General features: G+C 40.0%; 1 protein-coding gene across 3 annotated transcripts in view; it reads left to right on the top strand.

The window, feature by feature from the left end:
• The first annotated feature begins 2,957 nt into the window (after window positions 1–2,957).
• The window catches only part of LOC116728593 (pbx/knotted 1 homeobox 2), a 94,806-nt gene continuing 84,147 nt past the window's right edge, over window positions 2,958–13,616 (top strand). The window contains exon 1 of one of the 3 annotated variants that reach the window (XM_032576817.1): window positions 2,958–3,028. The gene's annotated coding sequence lies outside the window, so the exon portion shown is untranslated. The remainder of the gene's footprint in view (window positions 3,029–13,616) is intronic. The other 2 variants (XM_032576820.1, XM_032576819.1) reach the window with 2 other exon arrangements.

The raw sequence follows: 13,616 nt of genomic DNA, 5'->3' as shown, positions 1-13,616 counted from the left end.
GGAAAAGATTTACGGAGTAGAAGCAGGAAGAGGGTTATTTGCTTTCACTGAGAAGCAGCATTATTTTAAGGCTATACGCTACATATCGGACATTTCACACTTTGGTTTTGCAATGTTGCAGTTTAATTTCATTTAATTTACGTCAGTTCAATCCACTCCCATTCAGACAATGTTAGATATGCAGCCAATACAAAAAGAAGTGCATTTATCACACTTACATTTAGATTAAAATAAGTCAAAAATACAGTGCAATTCAATTCCAGCACAGTCACATTAAATAGATTATAAAAGTAAGCAAATAACAAAACTGATGGCACAGGGTGACAGTGGAGAGGAGCCACAGGAGGAAACCACTGGCAGAATCAAACAAATTGTTGCTCTACTTTACGCAACTGATAATTTACTGAGACTTTCATTGGGAAATGTTGAATATTTGCTAAAAAAAAGGAACAAGCTTGAGATCTCTCCTTCATAACCTGCCTTAGCTCTGCTGCAATGCAACATGATCATATTATTCAAACACTATATAGAATAAAGCTCACTGAACATCTTTTAACCTCATCTAAGCTCTGAAGAATTTATACATTTCTCATTCACTCTTATTAAACAGTCTTTCTATAATATACATACACATTCTCTGCAATTGTATTTAATAATTTGGAGCATTATTGAAAAGTTCATTTATTTCTGTAATTCAGTTCACTAAGGGAAACACGCTGTGTTTTTAAGCCTTTATCTGTGTAAGTTTTGACGAATTTCAAATTACAGCAAATGAAAACACTTTTCAGAGAAGAACATTACATCAGACCAAAACAAAAATAGCATTTTAATAGAGAAATATGGGCTTACTGTAAGATAACACAAACATTTCTTCTCAAAAGGTACTTTTTTCTGACAAATGAGTCTCATTCATTCATTTCATATGACTGCATATGCCATACTGTTTATTATAAGTACAATAATGCTATATGTGCTTTGCTTAGTGCTCTACATTATGAGCCCTATTGCAGTGCAGCTGTATCACATGTTCTGCTCCCTCCTTTGCTCTCAGTAAAGCCTCATTTACAAAATTCTCTAAGCGAAGAAGATTTAACACTGTTTAGGAAAAATAAAGAAAAAAAGAATAAAATTAAGAAAAAAGATGCACAAGGGCATGTACACAGACTCTCACACACACACACACACGCCAACACACCCCGTACCACCCATGGCATCTTGTAGATCTTTCCCTCTTAAATCATCACCTATTTTGGCCTGTGGCCTCTGGGAGGCGCTAAAGGCCCCTAAAATCAAATATAGACGTAAAGTTGATTTTTGGGCCATCGTAGCATTTACCTACAAATGATAAAGAAGGTATGGATAAACCATCTAAAATTATTGAAAATTATTAGTTATATATATATATATATATATATATATATATATATATATATATATATATATATATATATATATATATATAATTTTAAATGCTTTCTCCCTATTTATATTGCAAATTTTTTTGGTTTTTAATGCTTCCCTTTGAGACACTGAATTTGTTGACTGTATGTTTTTAAAGTCTGTTGAGAACCTTGTAATATGGGGGCCTACATACAAATTTCCGAATGTTGTGTTTGACTTGCCCTGGAAATCAAAGCTTTGATCTGAGAATAGCATCACGCCCCACAGAGAGACTGCAACCAGTTTTGCCCCGAAAGATGGAACTCAGATACAGGAATCACAGCAAACTGACTATTGTTCCAGTCAGAAGTGGGGAAAAGCTGTTTGATTTTCTAGCTGCTACGCTCTGTCGCCACGTTAACTATAGCTGCAACTAGAAATTTAAGCTAGGATCCACAAAATCAAAATTTTATGCAATCCAACACTAAAGGAGTGTGTTCGTAGACTGATGTACAGTGGAACTAATTTAATGGGATCTGAAGTGCAAAAAAACAGTAAATTGCTGCTATTGTTGCTATGTTTTATATGTGCGGCAGCCATATTGGATTTAGAAGTGGGGTTCAGCGAGGAAGATTCGTCCTAGATGAGGCTGAGACAGAGATTGAGTAAATGTAGAAATTCCATCTTCAAAGCAAATGAACGGCAGCACTTGGTGTCCAGTTCACAGTGATAAAACTGCAATGCCTCCTGAAATAAACCAGAAGTCTGAGGTTTTGCATCAACCATCCAAATCCAGTAGTTGGCATCACAATGTTCAAAACGCTACAAATAAAATTCATAATCACGCTTCGAACAGTTTCTGTTCTGATCAGTCACTCACTGATGTATTTTGTGAACATGCATTACTGTCTGAATAAATGTAGCAAATTACATCATTAACTACATGTATTGCTAACTGTCAGCCTGGTCACACAACAAGTAGGACTTTGTTTTTTCTCCTGCTCATTTATTGAGGCAACTTTCTAGATTCCAAGCACCTGAGTTCTGAGGTAAGTTGAACACATATTGAATATATATATATATATATATATATATATATATATATATATATATATATTTACAATACAAAGGTAATTATTAGCAGCGTTTGCATGTGGAAGTGTTACTACTTTCATTCGTCTGCTAGCATTTTGTGCATGCTAGCAGCATTTCGTGTATCCTCTCCACCTGAAAACCCAATAAACACTTTAGAACTTCGTCTCCAGACAGCACTGATGTTGGCAAACAGCAGAGACATGCTGTTCTGATCAGAAATGATTCATGCCAGAATTCAGAAGCAGAAAACCTTTTTTTCTTCTTCTTCTTTTGTGGTTCTGTCCTGTAAGCAGTGACGCACGCGCAGCCTTTTCCCCTCGGAAACCTTTTCCCGTGATCGCCGTTTTTCCCACGAACCCTGGAAGGCAGCAGCGAGATGAGGGGGGAGCGAGGGAGGGGGTTGGTGGTGTTAGGGAGGCGGGGGAGGGGGGGACGTAGATGCAGACGGAGGGGGAGGTGGGAGGGGCCTGCTGCGGCTGACGTCAGCGGCTGTGTGGAGGAGTATAGGCTGTGCTGTCAGCCCAGTGTCAGTCTGATGAAGATTGGCATGCAGGTAAGCTGTCATTCATTTTCAGTGTCAGTGCATGGGAGCAGAGCTGCTGCACTTCAGCGTCCTTCCTCCCCCCTCCTCCCCCCCTTTTCTCCCCCTCACCCACCCCTCCCCCTTCAACCCACCACCCCTCCACCCCAACCCACCCCCACTCCATCACGGGAGCCAGGGCATTATTCACCCAGTCAGACAGCCAGGCCAGAGTGGGGGGCTGGCATGGGGGTTGGGGAGAGAGAGAGGGGGGTAGGAGGGGAGAGAAACAGAAAGTGAGAGAGGGAGAGAGAGAGCGAAATAGAGAGAGAGAGAGAGAGAGAGAGAGAGAGGAACGGAAGGAGTGGGGGAGAGAGACAGAGAGAGAGAGAGAAGGAGAGGAGAGGAGGAGATGCGGTCTGTGCTGGACTGAATGAGCTTTTTTCCTGCGCTTCTGCGTCCGGATCTTTTGTTGTTATTATTGTTGTCATTATTTTTAAAAAAAATAATAACAGTAATATTATTATGAATGTAAAGGCAGATATGATCGGGGTTGGTGTCTGTGAGGCAGATGGGGAGGATGCGTCCTGAAGCTTCAGCTAGAACCCAGAGTAAAGTGAGCGTCTTTCCGCGGGAAGTGGCCCCTTCTGTCCGGGTTCTGCTCCGTAAACATTTTTTTTGGAAAAGAAGGACGGTTTAGTTCTGCAGCGGCTCTTCTCTTCTCTTGTCTGACTGTCTGAGCGGATGCTTTCAGTCTGAGCGGGACGCGTTTTACCGTTGAGAGAGCGCGTAAAGAAGACCTCAGACTAAACAGAGCTGAGATGTTCGTCTTTAACTGATTTCTGTTTCTTCTTTTTGAAAGAGTAAATACATACTGAATGTGTTTATAAAAAAAATAGTCGGTATTGTTTTTATACCTGCTTCTTCTTTCCTTGTTATTTTCTGTAATTGCATAACCTGAATCAGACTTTTCTCTTTAAGTAGAAATTGTTTTCAATAGGTTTTTAAAAAAAAAAAAAAAAATTATTGTTTGTTCTGTTGCGTGTTATTTCTCAATATTAAACATTAGGACTAGAATTCTGTTTGATGTTGTTTCTGAATTCTTCATTGAGCTCTCATGTTTGCTCCCAGGCCTGAGGGAAAAAAAAAAAAAAAACTCTCTAAACTGAACACTGACCTTCTTTGTGCGCCACCCAGCAGCAGATTTCCTTCCCCTCCATATGTTCAGTCCCAAACTTCTTGGGTTTGGCTGCCCCTAATGTTTTTGACAGAGCGGACTGGCAGGGAACGGGCCTCTTTCTGATTTGATTTGATTTGATTTGAAGGAAAAAAAAGGGCAGAGCGGCGCTTTTGGAGTTTCTCAGGGTTCCTGTGAGTCGACTCGGCTTTAATCGGTGGCCCTCCAGTCCGGCGTCACCTGCGGGTTCCGCATTTCTGTGGTCATTTTACTGAGCAGATTTACCTTCGCCTTTTGGCGATGGCAGAAAAATACCACAACCGTGTTCGGCTAGGAGCTTAGTTAAAGTAAACCTGAAGTATTTGGTGTCTAAAAACCTGGTTGCCTGAGACTCAGACGACTTCAGCTGCCCTCGTTGTCGCCAGGTAGAAACCCTCAGAGGAACTAACTCCTGAGTTTTAACTGAAGCTTTGTTGAGACTCTTGTAGCAGTTGAAACAGTCCCTCTTCCTCACACACACACCCACACACACGCACACACACACATGGTTGCCCTCGGAGATGTTTATTCTTTGTTGTCATGTACCCCATGCAGATGTACGTATCTTCAGAAGAGGGATCATGTCAATTTAGCAGATCTAGCTAACCCTGCTGGGATCTTAATTGATGATTTGTGTCATTGGACAAGCAGCCTCGGGGGCTGCAGAAAGCTCCATCCCCATTTGCATTTTCCCATCTCTGCTATACGGGATAAACGGCACGATGAGGCGGAGATGTTGTGCATTCCTGCAGCTTCTTTAGGGAAGGGGGCTGGAGACAGGGGGGTGTGGGGTAATCACTAATAAAGTGATTCAGGCGTACTAAATGAAGAAGTGAACAGTGAGATCAGACTTCCCAAACCAACTGTTTTGGTTCTGTACGACCAAAACAGTTGAGGAAACTAAACTATGGACGGAAAAGTTCTGATTTCTCTCAGCCTTTTTACTGACACATGACAGACATGGGCCCGTTCAAGGTTCTCACCACTAAAAAATAACACGGTTCCACTATATTTACCACACAGCTTCTTAATTAATGCATTTATAAAAATCCTATCAGTCTTGTTATTTCTAATTTTCATGCTTACAATAAAAATCCAATCATGAACAAAAGTTAGTTGTAGGTTTTCAGCACATTTGAACCAATCTGGTTTTTGTTAAACCACTAAGTTGGAAAAATTGATATTGGCCGGTTAAACAGAGCTGGTCATTGTGTCCAAACAGAAGAAAGTGTCTTGTTTGTTTCCTGCGTTGAAGCCAGCTGACCAGCAGTACACAGCAACGCGTGGGGAAGGAGGGAACCTGAGAAAACTGATCACTCAGGCGCTTTCTGCTCCTCTTCCTCCGGATAAACAGAATTTCTATCTCTACGTTAGACAATTTCTGCATCTCAGCTGGCACCACATATTGACATGATGTCAGTGTTTGGAAGTCTGTCGCAATAAGCAACACGTGGATTAATCGCATGATAAATTAAAGTGAGCTTGATCATTTCCATCCGCATGATTGATTATTTTCCTCAAGTCTTTCTTAAAAAAAAACAACAACAAAAGAACCAGACAGACAGGGTGACAAAAGGCTTCACTCCAGCACATCAGTCTTGACACTTCTCCTGCTTCGAACTCTGGAGTCAGTAACTCGCCAGAGAAATGCTAGTTGAGTTATTTAGATGAGTGTTTTTGTTGCCAGCTTGCACTTTTTTTGTTTCCAAAAGTCTGAGTTTTGCCTGCTTTCGTTGACTTTTGATGATCGGTAGTTTTTTGAACAGCAGTTTTGTTTACAGACACTTCATAATCCGTTTTACTTACACCTCTGGTTGTTTTGTTTATTTATTTTTTGGGGGGATGTTTAATTGCTATCCAGTTTCAGCATTACGTGTTCTCTAGAAATGACGCATGCTTGCATTATTATACCATTATCATTTTATCACTTGAAAATAGGTCCCAAAACGACAATATGATCATTTATCGCAATAACTTCTTGGACAATTTATCAAAACGTTATCGTGACAGGCTCACGTGTTTGTGAGAAAACAATCGCCAAGGACTTATTGGATGCAATGTTGATGAATATTTCAACTTCCATCCCCTGCATGCCAATAATAGACTTGCCCAGCTGGATGGTCTCCAATGTCCCTTTGATGTACACTTTACTTGTGTGTGTATATTTTTAGTAGCTGGCATGCCAATGGATATTTTAATGATTATAAAACAACAGCAAACTAAAAACATAACCTTTTTAGTAAACAAGGCCAGTGCTTAATCCAACAGTAACCAGTGGAGGAACATCGTGTTTGGATGTTCTAAAACTTGCTGTCTCTTTGCATGTTTTCTCCCCTGCCCTCCAGCGATCAGATTGTGTTTCTGTTCAAACCTAACCAGTCTAAATCCGGTTGGAGAAAGCAAGAGCGACCTGTTCAGAATTATTCATAAGGATTTAGCACGCGGGCCGGGGCATATCCTCAGCGGACTACATCCAGGTCCTGCTCCGGCCCGCCAGCAGCGTGATGCCGGCTCGTTTTGCCTCGTTCAATAGTGCAGCAACCCCCCCCCCCGCCCCGAAGTCAGTTGTGTAGCGTTGCATGTTTTCCACGCCGTCTGCGGCCTCGCAGGTCATGCCCGCTAAGCCCGCTTGATCCCTATTGCTCTCCAGAGGAGGAGCACTGCGGGCCCGTTTCTGGCTTAAGGACAGCCGGTGCACGCCTGGCCGATGCTGCGTTGGCACGGCTCTAACTGAGCCACCGGGGAGCGCGGGTCGGAGAGAGATGGATTGGCTTGATTTATGCTTCAAGAACAACAGCAGGGAGATTCAACGATTTTCAATACACTGTCAACATCAGGGAGCTCTGTTTCTGAAAGGACATGAGGTGGAAACACAGATACACCAAATACATGTTGTATCAAGCTGTGGTTACGTCTAAAAACTCCCAACCAGGGTTGTTAGGAATTTATTCATGGCTGAAGCCGGTTTTGAACTTGCACAGCGAAATGCTCCATCTGTTGGGTTGGCTTTATTTACATCCTCATCATCTGTAAAACGAGAAGTTTTACATCATGCTCATGTGTAGGAGCCACTGATGGCAAAAAGTTGCAACGAAGTTGAAAAGATAAAAAAAAAACACAGTAAATGTTGAATATTTTCATATCATAAAAGCAAAACAGAAAAGCATCACAAAGACAAATCTATGCCTAGTAAGTAGGCATAGATTGATATGAAATTCTCACAGTGAAATAACCTTTTGGAGAAAATACCACAGCTTTACAGTTTTGTAGTATTACTCCACCTACGCAAACTTCAAACCAAAATATATAGATTTTTATTTTAATACATGGACTAAAAACAGAACGAAGATGGAATCAATTGAGTATTTTTTTAAGCACTTTGTCATTCTGCTCGTGTAGAGAAACACTACTGTCTATGCTAAATGCTTGTTTTGTATTTATCTGACAGTATTTGTGGCCCTGTTTGTTTGGTATGTGCTTCTTCGGCGAGACCCCTTGCAGGTCAGAACTTTCTTGTTACCGCTGCGGCGCAGGCAGCTGTTTAACGGACAGAGGTGTGTGGTACTTCCGCTCTCTCTAATCACAGCAATACTGTTCAGCTTGCAGACGTGTCTGCTCAGTGAAGCATGCTTCTGCAGGGCTGCTGGTCGATATATAAGTAAGGGGGAATACTCATTCCCCCTGGTTAACAAGGCCGCCTGCGTCTAGTCATTAAAGACTGCAAGAGATGACTGTTTGTGTTTTTCAGTTTTTTATAAGTCATGGGCTGCTATGAGATTCTCATTATACATTTAGCAAAATGCCACATTTCCCAAATTTATAGTTTTCTTTTTAGCAAAGATATGGTTCAACCACTTTTATTTTGAAACATACAGCAAATTCTACAGTGCCAGAAAAATGCAAAATCTATTAATAATATTCCACCTTGCTGCTGCAACAACAACAAGCTCATATTAGTTGGTTAATTAGGAAGTCAGTGGCCTAACAAACATGCTGCCTGTGGCTTACCAAGTGTAGTTTTAAAACAGCACACCCCAAAAAAAGAGCGATGGGTGGCACTCTTTTGGTTTCCACAGCATTGCTCTTAATATTGTAGTACTTGTATGTTTCTGCTTATGCCAGCACTATTTTCCATGCTTGCTAGGTCGATCTGAGTTTAGGTGTGTTACTGTGCATTTATCTCGTTAATGGAACTCTGCATGCAGTGGGTGTGTGTTCCAGGGGAATGTTTTGGTGGTGGGACTGTTTTTTCTGTTGGATGCTCGCTGACTCTGGTGTGGACGTATAAAGTTCGTCTGCATCTGCGTTAGAGCACCTAAACCACCCAGCTGTACTCCTGTTCGGTTATCTTCATTAAAGAAGGATTAACATTATTCCCTCCTGGAGTGGTTATTATCCTGCACCTTTACAATCCATCCGCGGGCCCCGTTAACAATATTTTGCAGTTTGAAATTATTCCAAACAACTTAATTTGTACTTGCTGTGAGAATATGAACGATGTAGCAGTCTTCTATCAGTCAGCTGACTGGCAGTGTGGAGCAGCAGGTCAGGTGAGGAAGTGGCAGCTAGGGCATAACTCTGTGCTTGGTGTAACTGGACAAAACTGGGGAAAGGACTTTAAACCATAGGAAGAGTATGATGGGAAACATAGTTGGTTTTAAAACTTAAAATATTTGTACCTCTTTCCAGCAAACACCCAGTGAATATGGGGGCTGCGCTTGAGGCGGCACCAAACCGAAGGCAGAAAAATTATTTCTTGTCAACATTTTGTGTATAAAATTGATACATAGACGGCGGCATCCATTATTACTAAGCAGCGCTGCAGTGTAGCGTCCATGCTCTTCTTCCATGCATGTGACTCACTATGGGTTTGTAAACCATTCAGAAGTGTGATTGAAGTCACATCATTCAGTAGCATGAACCATTTCGCAAAAGGACAGAAAAAAAAGGATTTGGGGAAAAAATAATTGGTTTTGAGCATAAAGAACTGCTGTGTGAAAAAATACAATCCACAAAAGTGCAGAAAAAAAATAACTACAACTTTCTCAACTGCTAGCATTACATTACTTTTTTATTCTTTAGACAAAAGAAATCAAAGACTGTTTATAAGTCAGTATCGAAGTGTATGCTATTTTTTTGTGTGTGTGTGCTTTGACACTGGAACCAGCCCGGAAATGACAAACACACCCCATTACTATTAAGTGTTTCTAAATGACTTTTGTGAACTTTCCGCAAGACTGCTTCAGATTTACTTCCCTGAGTCAGAAGAGCCCAATATTGACCGAAAGCTCTTAGTACATTTGAGTGAACTGCTCTGCAGACAGACCTCAGACAAAGTTTCAGCGATGCTCTCATCATCAGAGTAATTCCAAATGTGTGCTTGAACAGTGACTGCCACAGCATGAAAGGAGTCCCACAAAGCCTTGAGTCATTAGGTAATGATTTCAGGATCGGTACTCTAATTGTACTCGTCTTTTCAGAGGAAATAAAAACCCAGCAGGACACATTTCCTAAACTGAGAAAAAGTCACGCAGCAGAGAGGAAAAAGCCAGTCAGGTTTTCCTATGAACCTAAAAGGAACACACACAGATCCATTGTGCTCGCATCTTTAAATTATATCAGTTATCTGCAGAGCCCGTGAAAAGGTTTTGTCATATTCTTTACGGTGAACACAAAGAAAAACATTATTGTTAGATATCATTGATCTTTATTCAAACATGGGCCACACAATCAAATGAAGATCTTCTCAAACATTGCGCCTGCGAAACCCTCGATGTAGACGCGGTTCTGATCTCTGGTGGAATGTGGATAATCCCTATAAATGAGCAGAGCTTCATGCAGAGAAATATCAAGCCTGTAACTAAATCCTGAATTTATTATATATGGGAGTCGTGGTAACAGCTGAGCTGAGCGAGGTTCAAGATATTTGATTTGAATAGAACAGCAGATGATTGAAGGAAGAAGGGGAAAAAACGCCACCAAGCCCTTGTGCTGCTCTATGTTTTCACTTTTCATCCAAAAGGAATAAATGCACAGGCCGCAATGTTGTTGCTGCTCTTGAAAACTTCCCACAGAGTTATGCTCTGAAAAATCGCTGAAGAGTCATCAAGGGTGCTTTTTTTTCTGCTAATAGCTCCAACTTTACGCCGCACGGCGAAACATTCGAACAACAAGAAGCTCTGACAGCGGCTTCTCGCAAAATGAAGTTTTGTTTTTCATTTCACGACCACTTCAGACTTCCAGGGCGTTCAGGTACAACTTTTCATCTCTGCAGTGCTTTTACCGCAGCAGGGAAGTCTCTTTTTTTCTCCTTTATCTACCAGAAAACATCAGGATTATTTATCGCAGCTTTGTTTAAATGCTTTGAAAATGGCAGGATTTTCAGAGGCCAACACCATCACAACATTTCCCTGAAGCATGTTACTGTCAATATTATTTCATTAGTGGTTATAGTTATTATTATTATTAGTAGTAGTAGAAGTACTAGTAGTAGTACTTTTATGACTCCAAAAAATTGGTATCGGCATAAATCAGAATCGGCGGGTCAGGCTTTTTAAAAGATTGGTGATCGGCTTGAGAACTGCAGTTGGTGAACTCCTATAAATGACTTCTAGATTTGTAAAATTTGCATTTTTAAGGAAATAGCAGTAATTTCAAAGCAAAATAGAACCATCACCAGAGAGCTCCGTGCAGAAAATGTGCATTTGACTGTCGGTGAAAAGACAACTGAATGTAACGGCCTAATCATGAGCACACTTTGTTGATCGTGGTGAACTCAGCGTGGGGCTTTTAATGCTTTTACAAGTAGCCAAGTAAGAAGTTGACATAAAAAATAAAGTTACATTTCTTAAATCTTTGTTAGGGATTGATTACCAGTTTCAGCTGGGACGTGCAGTCATACAGTTGAGTTTGTAGAACCTGACATGTTTAAAATAGCTTTAAAGCGTGATAGTTGAAGTTTGTGTTCCACTTTAAGAATCTTATTTTGAAAGTTTGAAAATCGGATTATTCTGAAGACAAACCTTAAAATGTTTTGTATTAGTTGTGAATGTCCCGAACAAAACTGCACTACACCACAATAATACTTCTGGTGACTAAAACAAATCCCTGCTGTACTTCCACTGTGTGCTGGATGCTGTGTATATTGAACAATCTTTAATTTATTACTGCCAAAAATTAATACAGTTCAAATGGTAACTGATTTTGAAACAATAATGCTGTCATTAAAACCTGTAATCACATCCTCCCTTTATCTATGTCCTATAAACATAGAGGTGTTCTGAAATGCTGCTGTTGCTCCAGCAACTTCCTCCTAAAAGGGAATTTCTAGCAGGAAGGAGCAAAAATTTCTCTCCTGCAAAAAGTCTAGTGAAGGAAATGACCTTTTGCATTCTGATGCATCACAGAAGTTTTTCTTATTGCTCTTCCTGCAACTTTTGCCTTCTTGAATAATGACAACTGACCTCACTTTAGGAAAGCATTTACGTGAAGGACAACACTCTCACTCTGTCTGCAGCCGGCCCTTCTCTCTGACTGAAACAAAAGTGACTGTATTCAGATCCATTTGTGTACCTTGCTGTTGATCGTCAAGTGCTCTTTGAGGACGTCTGGTGAAACAATCGCTGGTGAAACAACGGTTTATATCAAAGCATTGTGCAGAGCATGGGCAAGGACACAAGCATTTACTCTGATGTTTTTTTTATTTTGACTGATACCACTTATAATAAGAGCAAATGACTTGTGTGGAGCGATTTTATGAGAGCGAAGGCCTCAGTCGAACCCTTTTCTTTGGTAAGGTTATAAGTGCCACTGTCTCCTGTCTTGTCAGTGTTAAAATATTCAAAAAGAAATACTGTTCTATTCCTGAATCACATTCCATGAAGGCCTCTGGTATGTCCTTGATGCCTCAGTGCCGCAGGTTTTTGATTCTAATAAAAGTTTAATCTTGTAGTTGTCGTGGCTCTTAACTGTGTAGCCAGTGTATTTTACCTTGAGCTTACAGAAATCCTGCTTTCCACCTCACCCTGACCATTTACTGACACAGTCTAGTGTAAAAAAAAAAGTATTCTGGAAGTAGGAGTGTGACGGTAAAAGATTCAAACATTAAAATAAACCTGACCAAATACAGCAGGCTAATGGAACGCTAATGGTTAAACTATAATCTTGAAATGTAAAAGTAAATTAAATTGCTTCTTTAATTTGAAACCCAAACTGCAACTGTTACAGCCAATTCTAAGAGAACGTAATACATTGCATTCATTTATTATATTTATTAGTATTACAGCTCTACGATAGTTCTAGTTATATTGATTTTGACATACAGACACAAACTTATGAGTGGAAAAACTAAACTATCAGATTAAAATAAGAACTACCTTCTTCATTTGCGCCTGAATCTGATTATCTAATTGCTTTTCAAATAATTCTGTGAATCAGTGTTGAAAGTTTTGTGCTTCATTTTAACAAATGTGAATCAATGTCAATTGAAACGCAAGAGAGATATCATATGTTCAGGGTGAATGAGAAGAAACACCAACTTTAGGATCTGATGTTAGCTAGGTAACTTTATTTGCCATGGCAGTGAACCTGCAGTGGACTGTAATTCCCATAGTTCACCACCGACAAGAATATACTTTCTGTTATCAGAAATGATAACTTTTTCAGTGAATTGTAGGGGAGAGACACATGACTGGGGAAAACCCCTAATCCTACCAGCCTATTACATTTACAGCATTAGGCAGAACAGTACCCTGTAGGGATGGGCATTGATATTGTTTATCAATTATTGTGAAAAATCACTCATCATGATGAGAATTTCGATCAATCGTCACCTTGATAAATTCCATTTAATGATGTTTAAAAAAAAATAACATTATAAATAAAAGTATTAGTCTTCCTGTTCACTACTATTTACATTGTTTGTTCCATGTGATCACCAACAAATATCATAAAACTCAATAGTACGATTAAACGCAGTTACTGCGTGTGGTTTAGTGATTAAGTAACTGGCAGAAGAAGCCTGTTTTAAGTTGGAACGTTTTTCAAGAGCAGTATTTGTTTTTGTGGCACTGTGCAGTGACAGCCGTACAGTTACTTAAAAAGTGTAATAAATAGTTAATCATCATTTGTATCATTATTATCACAAAATATTGTGATAAAGTCCATATTGCCCACCCCCACTGTGATATAAGACATTTACATATGGAGTAAAAAAACAAACATGAAATCAGTTTATCTTTTACATACATGATGATTTTAAGGATATCTGTTATGTTTTGCTAAAGAGCATCCACTGACTCAGCACATTGTCTCACCAGGATGTTCAGCTACAGACTTTATATCCCATGCTTCTGCATTGTTATTCAACCCAGATAATTTTCATCTGCAGCCGATGGAGCAGTAAAA

The sequence above is a fragment of the Xiphophorus hellerii genome, chromosome 11, assembly GCF_003331165.1.
Source record: "Xiphophorus hellerii strain 12219 chromosome 11, Xiphophorus_hellerii-4.1, whole genome shotgun sequence".
Taxonomy (NCBI): Eukaryota; Metazoa; Chordata; class Actinopteri; order Cyprinodontiformes; family Poeciliidae; genus Xiphophorus; species Xiphophorus hellerii.
Note: the sequence above shows the minus strand (reverse complement) of the source record. Positions and strands in the feature narration are given on the sequence as shown.